Source organism: Lactuca serriola, chromosome 6, assembly GCF_051521515.1.
Source record: "Lactuca serriola cultivar US96UC23 chromosome 6, Lser_US96UC23_V15, whole genome shotgun sequence".
Classification (NCBI taxonomy): domain Eukaryota; kingdom Viridiplantae; phylum Streptophyta; class Magnoliopsida; order Asterales; family Asteraceae; genus Lactuca; species Lactuca serriola.
Window position 1 is genome coordinate 120431677 of NC_136413.1, and position 22098 is coordinate 120453774.

The following is a 22098-nucleotide window of genomic DNA, read 5'->3' on the forward strand; positions in this document are numbered from 1 at the left end:
TTTGTATTTTTGCAAAATAAACACTTTCTCAAATCTCAATAACATCATACTCCAGAGTCGAGTATGGTTTCCGAAATTGGATTCCATATTTCAGTCTTTTGTTAAAACTTCTACCAATCATTTTATCATCCTCATTTCCTACTTTATTATCACATCAACACCCACCAAACTAGTTATGATTTCTCATGTATCACTCAAAATCATTAGTTTTCTCACATACCTCCATATTTGGAATCGATTTAAATTGGTTTACTATAATTCACACTAAAAGTCATTAAGTCATTCTTTGAAGACTACAACGCTCCCACTACTTGGAATCTATTTAAATCGGTTTATATCATAATATAATTCACACTAAAAGTCATTAAGTAATTCTTCAAGATCTTGTCTAAGTATTTACTTTGGTTTAGTCCAATTAATTGTTTAGATCTATCTCTACAAATCTTAATATCAAGTATATACACAACATCTCTTATGCCCTTCATAGTGAAACATTTCTCAGACCAAATTTTTACACTTTGCAATGTTGGAATGTCGTTTCCTATGAGTAATATGTCATTGACCAGTCGGGCTTTGAATGTGTGTACATTCTCATTCCTTGCAGACTTCTTCTTGAATACCCATTTACACCCAACAATCTTACGGTCAGACGTAGGATCAACCAAATTCTATACATGGTTATCATTTATGGATTGAATCCCGCTCTCCATAGCCTCTTTCTATTTTGCAGCCTTTGGGATCACCATGGCTTCTTTATAGTTGCGCAGCTCATTATTTCCTAACATGTAACATTCGAGATTTTGTATGTTTCCCTTTTAACCCTTAATGCAAAATTTCTATCATTTTGGTCCCTAGCTAGTACGTGGGGCGTACTCTTAGCGTACTGTCTCATCTCAGGATCGCGGGTTCACCTACGTACGCGGGGAGTACGTGGGATTACGCATAACTTACGTAATGCAAAGGAAAAACCTAATTTTTAGGGTTTGTACCATAATTAAGCAACTTATTGTTGGATTAGTGTCTAAGTCCATAACTATTTTGGTATGTACTTGACCCGATGGTGCATGGTCCTTTTGGGTTGCCTTCACCAAAGTAACTTGATAGGATGAATTATGGAGAGAAAGGATTAAATATGATTTATTAATATATTATGAGAATAATATATTAAAGGAGAAATCATATTGTTTAATTAATATTAGTCAAGAATTAAGTTTGTGACTAAAAGAGATTAATTAAACTTAAGGGACTGGAATTGTAATTATAAGATAATTGCAATTTGGGCTATGGATTGCCGGTGAATTCTATGGGGAAACCCATTAGAAATCGTCAAAGGCCTTTAAGGAAAGGAGTCCATGGGTTGCTTAGGGCTTAAGCATCCAAAATAGGGTTTCCTTGTTAGATAATCCTAATAGCCTCACTATATATAGAGCCCTTATACCCCAAAAACGTGAACAAGCTTCCTTCTAGGGTTTCCACATGTTTTGGGCAACCTCCTTCTCTTCTCCTCTTCATCCTCTTGCTCTTGGTGTTTGTGAACCATTAGAGGAGTGACATTTTTGACTCTAAGCTTTCTAAAGTCAATACAAGGAGGATTTGAGATTGTTATTGCTACATAACAATCAAGGTATGATCTAAACCCTAATTATATGTTATATTAATTATCATATGCTAGATCTAGGTTTTATAGTCTTGGATGACTTGCATGTACAATAGAGAAACCAAGATCCAAGCATTAGGGTTTGTATGAGCACATAGGATGTTCTTATGACCAAAACCCATCAGTGGTATCAGAGTCTTGATTGGTTTCTATTGTATTGATGCCTTGTATGTTTGTTCAAGTTGAAAAATTCGATTTTTGTGAAACTGCCTGATGAACTCGGCGAGTCCCATAGTGGACTCGGCGAGTAGGCTCGACTCGGCGAGTCTATTGGGGTACTCGGCGAGTCCAAGCGTCAGAAAGAGAAAATATCAATATTTCTTGCTGTTTATCTTTGAGGTACTTGCCTTTATCATATTAGATCAATATAAATCCGATTTTATGATATATATGAGTATATTCTTGATCTAATTGAAGATATTTATCAATTAATAAAATATTTATTTCCTTATGTGATAATTGATTAATTATTTTGATTAAATTGGTAAATTGTTTTGCAAGAAATTATTAAATAAATCAAATATGGATAATTATGTGATTAAATGTTAATTTAGATTATTTGTTATTTGATCCCCAATGTTTTGAAAAGGTTTCAAAACTTGCCCTCAAGTTTTGGAATTTAAATTTTGATTAAAATTTTTATTTTGATGTATATTTAAATTCTAAACCTAAATGTTTTGAAATGTTTCAAAACTTGCCCTCAAGTTTTGGAATTTAAAAGTTGATTAAAAGTTTAACTTAGGAATGTTAAATTCTAAAACCCTAGTAATGTTTTGAAAAGTTCATATCACACCCTTATGGTTTTATTAATTAATTAAGGTGTATAATTAAAAGAGGTTTAATAAATCCATAAAAGTTTAGATTTTCAATTTAATTGAATTAAAAGTATAATTGTTAAATTTGACCTCCTAGTATTTTAAAAGTATAAAATACACCCTATACTATATATAACATTAAAAGTCTAACATTATATATATATGTATGAGTAAAAGTCAGTCTTACCGTTAGTAGGCCTCATTCACGAAGCTGGTCTATAAGGGGTGTTTAAGGAAATTGCCTATAAAATGGCGATTGAATGGGTATCCACTCTTACCTACCGCACTCTTGACTAGTGGAGGGTCGTTAGCCGAACAGGTAGGATAGGACAAAACCTTCCATTATAAGTATAATAAAGTACAAAAGTAACTAAATGTTTTACAAATTCCCAATCTTAGTTACTTAGGCAAAAGTGAATTGATGCAATTCCATGAAATTACACTTTGTCCCTTGCGAAGACATTAGTGGAGCGTGTGTGGTTAACCGGCATACTAAATGGTTCTAAGCAAAGGTAGCAAAGGTGACTCAATGTTTGTCATAGTTCGGTGGAGCGTGTGTGGTTTACCAGCACATCGAATAGGTGACTGTAACATGTAAGGGCACCATGTAAGTTTGCATGGTTATTCACACCCGCTTTGTGATCCTCGGCATCCCAGTCACAAACTAGAGGGGCATATCGAGATTTAAACATGCCATTGAAATGTTCAATGAATCTCAAAGGATCTAGGAGTTTTCATAGATTTAAAACTTAAATTTCTTTTTCGTTTTTCATGGTGGAAATTAGTGAATCGTCATTCACTTACCTTCAAATATCCTGCAACTAGATTACGGCATCCCTTTTCTAGGCTGTAGCGTATTGTGTTGGGTCCTAGCCTTAGTATCTCATTTTGGTGATTTACTAAGGACTCAATCAATCAACGAACTTGAATTCATTTTCTCCCGTTTTGTAGATGTCAAAGTTCGACAACTATGGTCTTCCTAAATCCCATGGAACAAGCTTTCCGCATGAAGATGATATTCCACGATTTGATCGAGGAACAAGAGATCATGCTTCACTTCCTCCGCCTCCTCCAATTATTCTCCCTAACCCACAAGTTCGAAGGCTTGAAAAGTTCAAATTCACTCAAGCCCTTTTGGCAAGTAAACATAAAGAAGGAAAGTCAGTGTGTGCACACGTCCTAGAGATGAAGTCACACATTGATAGGTTAAGAATGTTGGGATTTGTTGTCTGTGAGGATATGGCTGTTGACTGGGTTCTTCAGTCACTTCCTAACTCGTATAGTGAGTTCGTAAGAGAGTACTATATGATGAACTGCGACGTGCCCCTTATAGATCTCACCTATATGCTTATTGCTGCTGAATCAGCAATGGTTTAGCGCAATGGAGAAGCAAAGTTGATTGGTGAATCTACATTCCAGACCTCTATGGATATAGGCAATGGCAACGAAAGACATGCCATGATCGAAGAGTTTGATCATAAGAGAAAGGAAATGTTTGAAGTAGTTCCATGTCATGTTCCAAAAGAGTCAATTTGCTTTTATTGCCAAGAGAAGGGGCAGTGGAGATGAAGCTGCCCTATTTACCTAAGAAATCTAAGAGATGGGAGAGTCAAAACGTATGGCTTTGCTTTTGGTAAAATCCATTGACTAACTCTTTTAAGCTCCTATTCTAGATTCTTAATACATAATGTGATAAGATTACAATTGATGTTTTGTAGGATCGAAGAAAAGAGAGGAAGCTTAAGGGAAGAAGTGAGCAGAATCTAACCCTGAAGAAATGGATTTCGATCGCATTACTTGAAGATTAGATTCTTGAGCTACTACTTAGAGTTAGAATTAGATTGCTAAGTAATATGTATTAGCATAGTTTTTCAATTAATTGCGTTGTAAGGACTAATTTTTCCGCAATAAAACAAATTTTGATTTTATTTATTTATCCTTGCAATGGCGTGTATGAAAAAATTGATGTTTGAATGTTTCTAATATGAGCAATAATGGATTTGATTCTTAATTATGTTGTTTGTGGAAATGTCGAGAATTTACCAAATAGGGAAAGTTTCTCATCGTCCAAGTTTCAATTAGACAGAAACTTGGAATCATGCAACTTGATTGCACGATGAATGAGAAATTTCATATTTGGAAATTAGACTAACTCATTGATAAAGTGTCAAGTGAAGGACTAAGAGATCGAGTACACAAAGTTGTGTGTTGATCAAGTCCACCATAAGAGTAACAAAAATATTCGTCATGATTTACTAAAGGTTTTGGTAAATATGATTAAGTGTAATTTTGAATTGATTGAAAAAGTTTAAATCAATAGCAGAACGAATAAGAAGAATCAAGTAGGCAGAAAGATAAAAGTTTCTCCATTCTAAGAAGAAGGGAGAGTACCTTTTATGCTTTATGATAGGTCTTAATGATTAAGAACCATATCTCAATTGATCCTCTAAGTGAGTCTTAGTACAATTGTATGTCTAAGAAGAGGAATCAAGAATTGAAGAAATGGTTAAATCGAGAAGTCAATCATACTTCGTTCCAAAACAAGTCTTAGAGTTAAGATTGTGATATTGAGTGATAAGTATTAAGAAGGTTTATAACATTCATTAAATGTGGAAAGTTGTGATGTCTTGGATAAGACAAAGACCAACTAGGACAAATTTATGAAGTGTTTTGATAAAAACTACACTAACTCTTGAATATTTGGTTGTCAAGAAATGTTTATTGACAAGAGAATCTTATATGTCAAGGAGTCAGTGGGAGTCTTAATGGTCTTGAAAGGTTTCAAGAACAAATCAAAATAGACCTTATCGATCATCACTAGCACACGAGTTGAGGTTTACAACCTATCGTATAGACACTATTTTGTTTCTGTTCCATTCCAATTGAGTTAATTATGCATGTGAGTTCTATGAGTTCTCATTTGAATGCATAAAAGGAAAGGATCTTGATCAATGGAAAGTACATTGATAGGAAAGGGTGATTTGCTTAACTACTTGGAAGACATGGTGGGCAATTGTGTTACCATAAGGCAAGAAGTCAAGATTAAGAAAGTTTGGTCCATATGAGTTTGAATTTGTCGTAAACTTTGATTTTGACAAATTCACATGGATAGGAATACATACACCATTAAAATCTAAGTGTCATAAGATTCCCTCCTTCATGAAAATGACTGTGAGGAAATGCTTTCACTAATAGAGATTTTAAGAAGATAGTGATTGTGAAATTGTATTCTCAAATTTGATAATGGTTACGGTATCCCTTTCCATGATTCGAATTGTGAAATTTGGCAATTAGTCTAAATTGTTTAGACACACATATGAGCTATCTAAGGGAAAAGTGTATAAGATTAGATAAAGGATTATCAAATCATTAAGTATTAGAAACATGAACTTAAGAAATTCAATAAGTATTGTTTTTCTAGAAGTTAATCTGGTTTCTGAATAAATGTCAAAGCTAGTGGGAGCATAAGTGTTATGTTTATAATAATCATCATGATAGTGGGAGCATAAATGTTATGATTGTATGATTATTATGGAAAGTATTGCAAGTTAGCAATATTAATTATAGAAAACAATAGTTATACTTTGCAAAGTTGCAAGAGTTGAAAAGTTGTTTTGCTATAATTAAGGGAGAGAATATTATGCTTCATTTCAAATCTAAAGGCTTAGGTTGTGGAATGTTAATAATTTAGTCAAGGAAACATAGTGTGTTCACAAATTTCAATTATGATTACGACATTCCTCTTCATAGTTCTAATTTTGAGAACGTAGCACATAAAATATTATGGCAAAAGATTGATAAAGTATCAAATCTTTACGTAAGACATTATGCATCGTGTCCCATACGCTTCGGGTTTAGGATCGATTGCAAATGCTATAATATTTGACCATTCTAAAATTTTCCAAATGTCTAGCGCATTTAGAGGGAAAAAGGACAAGAATCGGTTTTGACTAAGATAATTAAACAACTATCAAAGGACAATCCAAAGTTCGCCGAGGATTGGTCGCTTGTGAGTAGTTGGAAGCATGATATTGGATGGACCATATCGACATTATTATGAATAGATAAGATTCTATTAAGAATGAGTTGTCATATGGAAAATATGGAAACGTGTCCGTATTGGGAATTGAATATTGAGAATCAATGTCTAGATTAGAAACTTTTATGCAAAAGGATGTTCAAAGGAATGTACTTTGAGTGAGAGACATCACATCTAAGGAATTGTATTGTAAAAATCTCCGATAGAGGACTTTGTAATATCATTGGCAATAGTCATTGTGACTTTTGTGCTATGGCATTACGAAAGGATCATTGCATAAAATGTTAGAATCTAGCATATTCCATAAGTAGCAAGAATTTGATATTCTTTCACTTGTGAAAAGGATTAGGAGTTGTGAAATGAGTATGATTAGAAAAGTGTTCATTTGATCTATTTCACAAAGTATGAACCATAGGTAAACATTGTGTGCATGCTAAGAGCATGGGACAAGTGTTGTAATAATTCAAGTAAAAAGTTGATTACTCGAAACAACAAATAATGAGTAATCGATATGGTTATAAATAAAAGGTGTTTTATTTATGCTCAAAGGTTTGAGGCCATATGGGATTAGTATTATTCTTGTGTTTCACTTTGCATGTTTTGACTTCCTGAATAATTTAATTAGTTGAGAACAGTCAAATTATTCGAACGGGCCACAGTCGTTCATATGTTAGAAGTAGGTATAAATAAAGACTGTCGTGAATTGGTGTGTGGATTGTCTAAAAGGTATTAGATATAAGCAAATGTTTGCTGCAACGTTCATGAGTGCTTATGAATATGATTTGAGCATTGGATTAAACCCACGCTCACTTGGATCACTCCATGAATTGTATCACGAGTGATTGGTGAGACGATAACATCTTATATTCATGAAACCGAGATGTGTGAGTTGTATCTTGCAAATCGCTTGCACATTGATAATATGTAAACGCACCAGTAACTTGGTGTCATAAAACATATTGTTGTGTGTGATTCGGTGAGTGAGTGCAAGCGAGCATTGAATCAAAGTTTATCCGTTCCTTTTATCCAATGTAGGATAAAAGCGATATCGTTGGGCCTCTCGATGATTTAGTGATGACAAATGTAAATGCTCGGCCGGGCTAGGGCTAATTTGATTTGTTCAATTAGTCAGTCGTCATAAATCGGAAGTCGAGAAATAGTACAGAGAGAATGATTAGAAATCATGTCTTATACGATATCTAGAATGGAGGAATATATGATCCCTTATCTAAAGGACACACGTATCTGATACGATTAGAGTTGACAGTGGCTTTGGAAAGCTACGATTGCAGATCAGGATCTGAAGTCATACGCAGAATAGTTATTAGACTTATCCAAGTGGGAGACTGTTGGATTAGTGTCTAAGTCCATAACTATTTTGGTATGTACTTGACCCGATGGTGCATGGTCCTTTTGGGTTGCCTTCACCAAAGCAACTTGATAGGATGAATTATGGAGAGAAAGGATTAAATATGATTTATTAATATATTATGAGAATAATATACTAAAGGAGAAATCATATTGTTTAATTAATATTAGTCAAGAATTAATAAGAATTAAGTTTGTGACTAAAAGAGATTAATTAAACTTAAGGGACTGGAATTGTAATTATAAGATAATTGCAATTTGGGCTATGGATTGCCTTATATTAAGGAGTGGACAAATTCTATGGGGAAACCCATTAGAAATCGTCCAAGGCCTTTAAGGAAAGGAGTCCATGGGTTGCTTAGGGCTTAAGCATCCAAATTAGGGTTTCCTTGTTAGATAACCCTAATAGCCTTACTATATATAGAGCCCTTATGCCCCAAAAACGTGAACAAGCTTCCTTCTAGGGTTTCCATATGTTTTGGGCAGCCTCCTTCTCTTCTCCTCTTCATCCTCTTGCTCTTGGTGTTTATGAACCATTAGAGGAGTGACATTTGTGACTCTAAGCTTTCTAAAGTCAATACAAGGAGGATTTGAGATTGTTATTGCTACATAACAATCAAGGTATGATTTAAACCTTAATTATATGTTATATTAATTATCATATGCTAGATCTAGGGTTTATAGTCTTGGATGACTTGCATGTACAATAGAGAAACCTAGATCCAAGCACTAGGTATGAGCACATAGGATGTTCTTATGACCAAAACCCATCACTTATAACACCCTTGGACCCTTTATTGATCATCCTCCACTCCCCGATACCCTAGGATCGAAACCCTAGCCTCCCATAGTGTGTTCTTGAGCTTTGGAAGTAATTTTGTGTTGTATTGTGTGCATTGAAAAAGGTGGTTCTTGGTGACTAAGCTTTAGTTGGACTTAAGGTTGTAGATCCATAATCTTTATCAAGTTTGCTTGCTCCAAAAGGTATAAATTTCTTATCGTGGAACCTCTTTGTGTTAGATTGAGATTAGGGCTTGTTTTTTAGCTTATTATTGTCTTTTGGGTTCTCTTTAGGAGTTTGAGTCACTCCATGAGCTAGGATGCTAGATCTTAACCCCTCTGATGTTCCTTGTGGAAAAAGGTGCCATCTTGATTAATCATATTGGTCCATGCATGAGTTAGAGTCCTTATTATGGGTCTTAATGGATAAAATCGGGTTTTGGGTCACATTAAGACTTGCAAGGTGATAGAATTGCCAACTTTATGCATTAATACCTTGAATGAAGTAGATTTGAGGTTTGGATGTGACATCCCCAATTTGGCAATTTCACGGCCGAAAAAGACCGATTTGTTTATGCTTTGTTTTATAAATCAGAGTAATCGTTTAAAGAAAACAGTTGCAGAATTTGTTCCCAAAACAAAATATGATAAGAATTTATCAAAGCATTTCTTTAAAGAAACGTATTTTCATTATTTAACAAAAATCTCGGGATGTCATGTTCAATATAGAACAAAAGCATAAGCAGAACAATTTGACCTTACAACAATTATTTACAACTACTGGTCTATTATCCAAAATCTCTCATCAAGTCCACCAACTTATACTCTTGTGTCATTACCTGTAATACAAAGAAAACTGAGTGGGTCAGGCTTGGGAGCCTGGTGAGCATATAGGGTTTTCATCCCACAATGTTATATCATATATTTATAAATATAGAACATTCAAACTTGTACATTTTCACCATATAAAGACAACTCTTATCCCACCCCATCGATCCTCACAATGACACGATCTAAACTCTCGTATCTAAAATTTTCCTCTTTACCTGATCCTTACTCACGAATCTAAAACTATCCTATTCACCCGATCCATACTCACAGATCTAAAACTACCTGATCCATACTCACGGATCTCTAACTCTCCTCCTAATCTGATCCATACTCCCGGGTCAATAATTGTACCCAATCCATACTCCCGGAATAGGAACAATTAACTATACCTTAATCCTGATCTGATCCATACTCCCGGATCAATAACTATGCCCAATCCATACTCCCGGACTAGGGACAATTAACTTAGTCTTAATCCATACTCCCGGACTAATAACAATTAACTTAGTCTTAATCCATACTCCCGGATCTAAAACTAACCTCTTGGTCTAATCCATACCCACGGATCTAAAACTAGCCTCTTGATCTGATCCCTACTCACGGATCTAAACTAATCTCTTGATCTGATCCATACTCACGGATCTCATCTACCCATGTCCTACCCAACATATTTATAGTTACAAAGTACATATACAGTTTAACTCATTAAAACCTATATAGTTCGTCCATTCCACCAACATCTCAAATAAACAACAATATATAAACACATAGCACGTATTTCATAGCAAATACTTAACATTTATATGTTAGAAGAAAGTGACCACACACTCACTTGATTAGAAGATGATCGGATAGCACTACGGCTCTTCAAGTAGAAATTCTTCGGTGAAACCGGGATCACTTCACACACCGAGTTTCTCGCGGGCAGAGCTTCGACTCGGAAACTCTTTTCTTCTCGGGATCTTCGGGCTTCGGGACTTGCTTCAGGTCTCGGGGTGGTACAGGGGCTTCGGGGGGTTAAAATTTCACGTAAAACGATGTAATATGGGAGAGAGATGAGAGAATGAGCAACCAAACTCGGCTGGCCCTTCAAATCTATTTATAGGGCAAAATCTGCCCTTGCCACGTCCTGGCACCTTTTTCCACGTCGTGGGCTTGGTCGTCACTGCATGCGTCATCGCAAGTTGCATCTGGGGGACTCCTGGAGGTGTCAGAAGACTTGCCACATCGTGGTATCTGACAGTTTTGGGGTTTCGCGCCCCGAACTTCAAAAATTCACAACTTTCGCATACGAACTCCGTTTTTTACGTTCTTTATATCGACGCGTAGGTGAGATTATGCTCTACAACTCTTGTTTAGACTCCATTGGCTAATTTAGACTTTATTTTTAATATATTACTTATATATTATCTTTAGTAGGCCGGGACAGGAAAACTCCGTTCGAAATTCATAACTCCTTCATCTGAACTCCGTTTTTGTCTGTCTTTTTATTGTTGGACTACTATAGAAGACATATTCGACTCTCGTTTAGATCACTAAGGATAGATATCTATCTACCTTAAATTCACTATTTACGTCGCGCTGGGTCGTGTCGGTTCTGTCGCGAAACTTCGACAGGTCATAACTTCTTCGTTATAACTCGGATTTTGGCGTTCTTTATATGCACGGAAACCTTATGACATATACTAAAACTTGGTTAAGATTAATCCTTCTAAATAATCTTCCATCAAAAAGTCATTTGTGATGCTTATCATCTCTAAACTGACTAGCCCAGATCTACGGGCGTTACATTGGAAGTTAAGAGCTTGAGTGGTTAAGAAAAAATTGGAAAAATTGGGCTTTGGCCGGTACGCGATGCGTAATCTGTGCGTATTAGGTCAACTATCGTTTTCAAGTCAACACTCGTATGTCGCGCGTACGAAGAGTATGTTGAACATACTCGGTGAAGTGGATTTTCTTTGTTTGGGCCTTTTGGACTCAGGATTATTTGGGGCTTTTAGAGTTTGGGTCATTAGACTTCTGACTTTGGGCTATGGATGGACTATGGGCCTTCTATTAGTTCCATGATAATTTTAGGCCTAATTAGGAAGTTAGGCCATAATGAGCTTCGGGATGCCATTTAGGAATTTGGTCCTTTTGAGTAAATGGATTGGGACTTGGTTTTGGGCCAAGTAAGAAAAGAGTAAAATGGTCTTTTACCCTGGATGTTGGATAAGTAATATAGATTCTTGATTTTGGGTCAAGATCCAATTATTAATTGGATATTATTGATGATGCTAGTGCGGGGATTTTCCGGATCAGCAGACTAAGATTTTATCTGAGAGATTCAACAGTTTGATGTGAGTTTCCTCACCGTGTTTAACGGGTCGAAGGCACCACTGCCGACCCATGGTTTATTTGTAACATATATAAAATTCATGAAAATTTAAAACCTTTTCAAGCATCCAAAAGCCATTATTTATTACAAAGATTTTTCAAAATAGTTTCATATCAGAGTATCCCACAAATCAAAATCATAAAATGTGAGGATGTGCATGTTCAAGCATTCGCCTTCCCGCGATCATCCGAAATACATGAAACAAAATCTAAAACTGTAAGCCCGAAGCTTAGTCAGTGCCTCTAAAATACCAATGACATACAAACCATAACCATATCATAACAAACATTATGCATATAGAGTTTTCAGTATGACTGGACTGCCCTCACCGGGCCTTTAGTCTATCTGGCCCACTCTCAGAACCTTCAGCATGTATGGTCCACCCTACCGAGCCTTCAGCCTGTCTGGACTGTTCTCCGGGCCTTTGGCCTGACTGGTATGCCCCATCGGGCCTTCAGTCTATCCATTCCGCCTTGGGTATGTTGGGATACAGCACAAAGTAGGACCGCCTCAACCCATCCCCAAGCATACAATTAACACATAGATAACAAATGCTAGCATATACAAACAGTCAAACCGATCTAACAAATCACTAATCATAGCATCATCCTATATACCAGGATACCGACCTAAATGTCACTAAACATAGCATCATCCTATATACCAAGATACAAATCCAACAGATCACTAAGCATATCATCATGCGATAACCAGGATAACAATCCAAAAAGGATCGGCATTGGTGCCTTCGGCCCTGTTAGTATAGTGAGGAAAACTCACCTCACAAGTAGTGCTGAATCAAGAAGATCAAACGCCAACTCTCGGCTCCAAACTCAACTGCCTGTAATCACCATATGAATGATTCCATTAGAATCCCAAATTACCATAATACCCTCATAAGTAAGACTTGCTCAACCCTTGGTCAAATTCAAAGTCAACGGTCAAGGTCAACAGTCCATGTTGACCCAACTCGTCGAGTTCATCTACTGACTCGTCAAGTTCCTTTAAAATTTAGAAACCAAAAACCTGAGTCAACTAGCCGAGTTACCTAAGTAACTCGTCGATTTCTTCAGTGTCCAGAAGACCAGGAAAACCCTAATCAACTCGTCGAGTCATCTCACCCACTCACCGAGTTCACTCAGAATCAGAAGGCGGGTAAACCCTATCCAACTCGTCGAGTTCCTTCATCCCTTTTCTCATTCGGACACTTTTAAGAGAAACCAAGGCTCCAAACTATAGATCTAGCCTCCTAGGGTGTAGTTACCACGTAAAGTTGCTAACTTTACGTGCATACAAGGCCTCAAGAGGCTAAAACACCCAAAACTAGTATTAGGAAGAGGTTTAGGGCATGGAGAAAGTCCAAGACTAGATAAAGTCGATAACTTTATGACTATGGGGGCTTAGAGGAGTCCAGATCTGAAGTTACAAATTTCAAATCATGCTCAACTTCCAAAAATGGATCCATAGTGGGCTAAAAAGGCGTTAAACTCTTGAATGGAGAGATCTAACAAGAAAATGATCAAGGTAACGACTTTTTACCTTCAAAAGGTTGCTTCAACTGAGTAGATGTCGGATCTATAAGCTACTTCTCGTTCCAAGCTCCTAAACATTCAAGTTTCTCTAAGAAATGCACCAAACACACACTATTTAGCCTTGTACACACTCAAAATGGAAGGTTAGCTCGTTTAGGGTTTTCTTCTAGACGATAGAGTGGTAACATAGGCTGGAGAGAGGACTTAAGGTCCTTTAAATAATCAGGATGAAGATCCCTATACATCTTCGTTGCCCCGGGATGGATTGAGAACCTAGACTTGTGCGCCTCCTCCATTAGAACCTGACGCACGCCGCCCCAATACGAAACTTAAACTCATCGATGCAAAGTCAACAACCCACGACTATCACTCTTGCTCGCTATCGGGTCCTTCGCCCCGTAATAGTCCGGAGCTCCACTTTCCCGGAACTCCCTGAAAGTCAAGGAACGCGCTCCCACCAAGGCCACCATCTCAAAATGAAACGTGCTCAACCGCTCATCCAAAATCTCCATAATGCCATCCTTGACCATACCAAAGATCACAGGAGTCTACTCAAGAATGCAACGCAGAGTCACCATACTTAATGTATATCATATAAACTATCAGAATAAGCATCAAAATATATCGAGGGATCACAAACTCTACAAGCTTCCGTTTCATCGTAACTCTCCTTGACTCGAGTATGAATCCTCAGCTTCCAGTAGTACGGGCCCATACTACCTTCCACATATATTCGTACTTTCCTCAAGGATTTCCTTGAATCCACAAAGTCACCTTATATCCATACAACTAACCCTCATCAAGACAAGGTTCCAGCACTAAATCTCATCCTAGGTTTTCCTAGGGGAAACTCCACACCACTCTCTGCCATCAGCTGCAGAAGGAACTATCGCTAACTTCCTTTAACTAGCTCATGAATACAATTACATATCACCGAAACCCGATAATTCTTCAAATGATAGGTCTCACACTACAATGGTTGGACTCAGACAAGAGTTGCACAATAGAGTTCAAACCTAACCTTCTAATATTATTTAGTTTTGCATAATATGTAACTTAGCATATTTGTTTACTAGTTAGCTGAAGCTAGTGAGAACTCCTAAAAAGCACAAAGCAAGCATCATTCGAGCATCAAGTAATCAGAACCAAACATAACCTAATCAAGCCACCCTATCACTGACTGATCAGTACTAGCATGTAAGTCTACAAGCTCATACAATAGGCATACAAAGGCATCTCTCCTAGCATTCTATCATGAAAATATTGAGCAGATCCTTAGCCCTAACTAACATGTGGTTCACAGATTCACAGATCAAATCATATCAGATAACATGTATGAGTATTTTGGGAAAACTTATATGAGCTCGGTCTATTGCATGCACCACACCCTTTCTTGTCTTAGAAAATCTTTTCTTAAAAATGCATTTCTTTTTTAAAAACTTTACCATATCCTCAGTTTGAGTTCAAACACACCCAAGAGTATGTATGAATCCCTCAAACCAAGGCTCTGATACCAACTTGTAACGTCCCAAAAAATAAGACCCCAAAAATTTCATTTTTGATTTAATAAAACATTAATCCAAACATTGTCATACAAACCCAAAAGATCAAAGAATGTCACTACATCAAAACATATCAGATTAAATCTCAAAATACAAAAAAAGGTGGTGTTTGCTCTGCAATCACCCCGAGCTCTTCCCTTTTGATCCTGAAGTACCTGAAACATAAACTGAAAACCATAAGCACAAATCTTAGTGAGTTCCCTAAAATACCATATACTATACATAAACAAACATATAATGGGCCCCGCCCAATGAGTGTATCGGTCCCCGCTCACACTCACATAATGGGCCTTGCCCACTGAGTATAGCGGGCCCTGCCCAAACTTGCATATCGGACCCCGCTCAATGAGTATAACGGCCCCCACCCAAACTCACATAACAGACCTCGCCCAACATACAAATCATATAAGCATATACACATACAAGAGTCACACAGACATCTAGTTTCCTAGCATAACTAATCATGGTCCGACATTGGTGCCTTAGACCCACTAAACATGGTGAGGAAACTCACATCGCACTGCTGAAATCTCACAGAACAATATTTGGCTGCTGGCCCGCTAAAATCCCCGCGCTATCACAAAATAACATCCAATTAATATTTGGATCCCGACTTACACTAAGAGTCCGAACTAGGGTAAAAGTCCTTTTTACCCTTTCCCTGACTTGGCCCAAGGATAAAGCCCAATTCAATGTCCAAAAAGCCCAAATTCCAAATATAATCCAAGGCCCAAATATGGCCTTGAGCCCATGCTAAAGTTTCAATCAATTCCTGCCAATATCCACGCCAGGAAATTAAAAACATAAATCTAGTAACCCAAACCAGATGTCCAAATAAAAACATCCATGCCCAGACTGATAAACTATTCATACCAAAAGGGTTATATCCATTAATAAGTTGTGAAGAGTTTAACCATAAATAATCTCTTAACCAGCCCATCAAATAAGTGGAAGATTCATTAAACTGCGAAACATTACCCTGCCATAATGTAATGTGCTTCCAATACCAATAAAAAGTAACCCATCCAATGGTATTTAACATCCAAAAAACTGCCAAATAAAATGCGTCCCAAGCTGAAATATCACAAGTACCGCCTCGTCCTGGGCCATCGCACGGAAAACTATAACATAAATCCTTTTTATCTGGCATTAACTTGGAACCACGCGCATCTAACGCACCTTTTACTAAGATCAACGTAGTTGTATGTAAACCCAGAGCAATAGCATGATGAACCAAAAAGTCCCCAGGACCTATTGTTAAGAATAGTGAATTACTATTCCCAAACCCCTTATGGGCCTTCAACCAAGATCCAATAAAATATCTGTAGCCCAAAATAATATTATGATGGCCAAACAAGGCCCTAATCATCTAGATTCCCAATTATAGCCCACAAGTCGAAAGCCTGCTGCTGAGTACGTAGGGTGTACTCAGCTTATACGCTAAGCATACTCACTTAAGGGCTTGTACGCGCAACGTACCTGCTTGTACGCACAACGTAGTCCACCCTCTTAATCAGCTTCCTCATTCAGCTCTTAAACAGTTAATACTTCACTCCAACACTTAGATCTGACTTCCTTAAGGTGGTTTATCAGGTAAAGTTGCCAACTTTACGTGCATGCATGGCTTAATGAGGTTTTTAGAGCTCAAAAGAGCTTAATAAATGACTTAACACATGCATGAGACCACAAATGCCATAACGCTTGCATTTTTATGGACAAAGGGATCTAAAGGACCCTAAATCTACCATCAATCACTTCTGGGGTGAATCAAGAGGCTCAAAAAACCCAACCATGGACTTAAAAGTACCAAAAATGGCACCAAACTATATCTAGCAACATGGATTATCAAGATTGAATCTTTTTACCTCATAAGGGAAGCAAATGAAGAACAAATCTCAAAACTTCAAGCTTCGAGCACAACTCCAAGTGGTTCACTTCTTCTTCTCCTTCACAAGCACCTAAAAATCACACTTTAAGGCTTAAACTCTCAAGATCTTACTTAGGGTTCGATTTTCCGGACAAGAGGAGATGGAGACTGTCTAAACATTACCTAGTAAGGCTATCACAAGGTTTAAATTGGGTGCAACACCCTAAAATTGGGGTTTCATTAATCCATGCGTACGTCGTGCGTACTCCACGTACGCCCAACGTACGTGGTCCAAGGTCGCGATCCAAATTCGGGCTAGTACGCTAAGTGTACCACCGTGTACGCCCTGCGTACTAGCTCAAGGACCAAAATGCAATACTGTTAATATTGGAGGGATTACATATGAAACTTACAAATTTTCCAAGTGTTACAAGTCACAACTAGCAGCTTTAGTGCATGTCTACTTATCCCAACAGTTAATGGCTCTAGTGCACGTCTAACCCTGAACATGTCGACATATCATACAACCAATCAATCAAATAATCAATATGCAAAAGACTTTACTAACCTATTTTCCTAATCAACATACTACAATACCACTACATCCTATCATACAAAGGATACATATTGTAACACATAGTATAAAGAGATAACTCGCATGAACAGTTACTTGAAAAACTATTAGTGATCCAACTGGCAAGCATGTGCACCAACACGTATTCACCTATAATACTATAATTGATCAACAACTATGGTAATTTAGTAGCTAATAATTAGATCCTTCATTAATTCCATATATACTTTCATGAGTATCAAGTAAGGATTAACCAGTCAAGACAATCTGGAGGCAGGACCATTTCATCTTATAGACTTTGTAAAATCCAACAATTAGGCCAACATGTCTATCCTAGACACCGTAAGTATATCAATCAATATAATAAATGAGATTAATGATTAATCTCATACTAAAGTTAATCCTTCTTTTAAGGATCCTTCCAAAACTTCCAACGTTTCACTAATGATATTTTAGAATGAAAATTCAAATCATGAGGGACCGAGATCATGAGAGGGAGAGAAAGAGAGGGATTTTTAATCTAAGAACTACAAACTTAGAGAGAGAGAGTTTTTTAATTTAAAAACCACGAACCACAAACTCAACACCTCTAATTCAAATAATTTGCTATTACAAGAGAATATAATATTCAATTATTATAAATAAAATATAAAACACAATTTACTTTTTTTATTTTATTTTTTTAGAACGTGTCACACCCCCGAACCAGATGGCGGAAACGTCCGAGGGCTCGCGTGACTCAAAGTGAATATCATCACAATGAATATACATGAAGCATAACATAAACTTCACCATGCATTAATACATTACAACTGACATTGTTCACATCATGTACATTGTTTAAACATTACATTTCCATAGCATAAATTGTTTGAAAGTTTTCAAAGCATAACACCCTATCATACTTGGTATTACTCTTCAGCTTACCTGTTACCTGTGAATACAAGTTATTTTGAAAACGTCAACATATGGAATGTTGGTGAGTTCATAAGCAGGGTTGTTGTGAAAATGTTTTGTGTAGTTTATAAAACCCAGAAAATCCGATATTTTCTGAAAAGGAAATTGTTTATACCAAAGTGTGAAGATCCATAGGTTTATGCATGAATGATTTCAAAGCATGTATAAATGAAAAGTTTTGCATTATAGTTATTGAAAAGTACAAGTGAATGGTGTTGATTTCCTCAAAAAAGATGTTTTCCGATAATATAATATAGTATAATTGTTTCGAATTGTTATACCACCACAACGAATGATTATGATTTTCCTTGATTACTCAGATAGTATTGGATTTATTTATGTGAGATGTTATAACCATACATGATAATGACTAGTTCGTCTGTCTTGGCATTCTAGTGAACGCCAGAACTGATCTTAAGATTTTGTCACCCTAGACTGGCTGAGTCTAACTGTAGCGAACAACTGAGGTGTGGGGGAGTCACCCCCGTATAGATCTATACACAAACTCTCGCTCTCCCTCCAGGAGACTTTGATTATAAGACTATGACCGACACTCAATGGTGTTGCCCGTTATTACTCACTTAATCCAAATGAATTTGATTACTCTTGATTAACGACCTGATTTTTGTTTACTTGAATAGAAGGTAAGCCTAACAGACGAGGAGAAGAGGTCCACGAGGTCCTACTAATCGTGTATGTTATCTAAGGCTATCGAGTATACGAAGGACACGTTGGCCTATTTCGCATATGATTTATTTGGACCTTACTAGCAATGCTAATGGGCCACTGAGGCCCAATAGCATGTGAAAGCCATTGAGGGTCCCTTAAGCATGTAATTGGGTCACAAGAGGCCCAATAAACATGGATTGTTATTGTTAGGTCCAAAAGTCATGTCAATAGATCACGAAGGCCCAATAAGAATGATTAGAATCTTTCAAGCCCAACAAGTTGAATAGTTACTTGTTTTAGATATAGTATGATTGTCGGAAACTTGATTGAACAATTGTTAAATTCGTAACGGCACGAAGCTTTTCGATTGTTTATAACGATATTTGAAAATATATGTATATTTATCATTCTATTTTCACAAGTTGTAATTTTGGTATTTTTGACCCAAATATCTTAGTTATAAAATAATTGATTCAAAAATATTGATTTGACCTATTCAACTATTCTTTAATAAAAATGACAATCTTAGTCCCTTTTTATAAAAAAAAAATGACATTTTAGGCCTTTAAACTATTTTCTTGACATCTTTGGCCCATAGACTTATTTAAATAATGCTTTTAGCCCAAAATTTACTCTTTGGCAGTTTCAGCCCCTTTTGGAAAGGATTTTCACTTAAAGTCCAAACTTTTCGCAAATTTTACAATTTTGACCCAAAATCCAAAAACTTTGCATTTTTGATCCTCTTTGGAAAAAAAAATCATATTAACCCCTGAAATAGTTTTGTTTACCATTTTTACCCCCTGTTTTGAGAAATTTACCATTTCAATCCCTTGAAAACCATATTTTCGCAATTTTTTTGGGCCTATGGGCCGAAAAGCCCACAAATTGGCCCATTAGGCTACAAATTACAATTCTAGTCCTTTGAAGAGTATGATATTCATAAAAACATTTATTTTTATTGTTTTGACCCTTTTGGCTCTTAAGAAAACCGTGAATGACAACTTTTAACCCAACTTTTATTTATTTGACAAATATAGCCCAAAAATGAGTTTTATGTTGCAATGTGTTTATTATAACCTTAGAAGGTAATTTTTCTTGACTTGTTTAGTGTAATATATCTTAGATCATGTTTATTTTCCTCCTTGAGCCATAGATCTCGAGATTTCTTTCCTTTTTGTTACATATTTACCACATAAACACATGAAATCATACATAACATACGCATACACATAGATCTACACATTTTACTTGTATTCCCCCCTCCCCCATAAAACTTGTGAAAAACCGAAAATAAAGGGGTATGAACTCACCTTTGCTTGTTGTTTTCGATTTGAAGAAGAAAGGGAAGAGTTTGATGCTATTTTTCGGCCCTAGCAAGCTTTCTTGGGTTGATTTCAAACTTAAGAAGCTTCTAAGGAGTAGATCATGAAAATTATGTGAGTTAAGAAGAAGTTTTGATGAAATAAAGAGACTAGGTTATGGATCTAAACAATAACTTACCAATGATGATGATTCTTATGGAATAACCTCCTTGGAATGCCCTAAATCTCGAATTTTTTTGATGAAGAAGAGGAGATATGATGGTGTTCTTGAGAGAAAACTTAAACGAATTATGTGTGTGTTGTTCTTCCCTTGGGCTGAGAGTGATAAGAAGAGAAGGAGAAGAGATAGAAGTGAAGGGATAGTGCATGGAGACATGTGAGATTTGCATGGAAATCCCTAGGTAATAAGGAGGTGGCTAATCCTCCTTAATCCTCTAATTTCCTTTTTTTTTACTTGGGCCGAGAGAGGGAGAAGAAAGAAGATGGCTTGGCCCTTTTTATGCTTGAGCCCATATTTCGGACCCAATTTGATGGTTTTCGGTCCATTTGGCCTTTGAAGATGGTTCACGGACCAATATTCATCAAAGTATAAGTTTTATGGCCTATTAGGGCTAATTAGATTTGTTATGGCCCAATAAGGCCCATTAAAGATAAACTAGCCCATTCTAGGCTTATGAGGCCCAAAATGTTAAGTTTCATGCAAATGGGTCCAATTAGGGTCCATTTAAGAGTTCTAAGCCCAAAATAGTCAAATTGGAAGCTTATTGGTCCATTAGGCCCAATAAGAAAATCCTAGTCCAAAATGGACTTAAACCGGGATTTTTTTTATTAGGGTTTCCAACATTTTGTTGACTATTTGAATGTTTGTATAGGGTATTTGATGGAATTTGTTGTCATTGAATCAACACCATACATGTTTCAAAGTTTTAGCTACAATGTCATTCTTTGTTAAGTGTTTACAACGTATCAAAATTCCTAGTTGTGACAGAACGACGGGTTAGTATATTGTTTGGGATAGAACTCAAGACCTTCTTGTTAGTAACTCCTTATTAGACATTTTGTTAGCCAGATGAGTTAACCCCAACTTATCATAGTTTACTTTCAACATAAAACATATATTATCATTCATTCTTTGCAATGTGCCATTTAACAAAACTATAATTTTATTGGTCCTCCAAACATCAATATATATCTTGATCATGTCATATTTTTGCCTTCAATTGACTTTTATAATATAAATCATAAACTGAAATTCAACTACTATACTATATCTATGTAACTTTCATAAATAAATGAACTAAATGTTCATTTTAACTTTTTTTTTTTTGAATAAAAAACAATAACATAAACTTCAAATAAAAATATATTTATATATCTTGGCCTCAAACATTTCTATATCTAATCGTATTCAAACAAAACATGTATGTAAATCATTTCCATTATGATGGTTACGTAAAAAAATGTAGAAAATAAAACATAAAAAAATATAAATAAAATAATATATTCGAATAAAATATTAAAAAATTAAAAGTTTTGTAAATTACAAAATAAATAAATGGACATAATAATAATAAATAAGTAAATAAGTAAATTACACCAAAACTTAAGAGATTAAGAGTAAATAAGAATTAACATAACCACAAATTTGACTATATTATATGATCGAAATTTGTAATTTAGCCTTTTTTTTGTTGAAAAAACTTTTTTCATAGTATATCATAAATATATAATGAATAGGTTTATAGTTT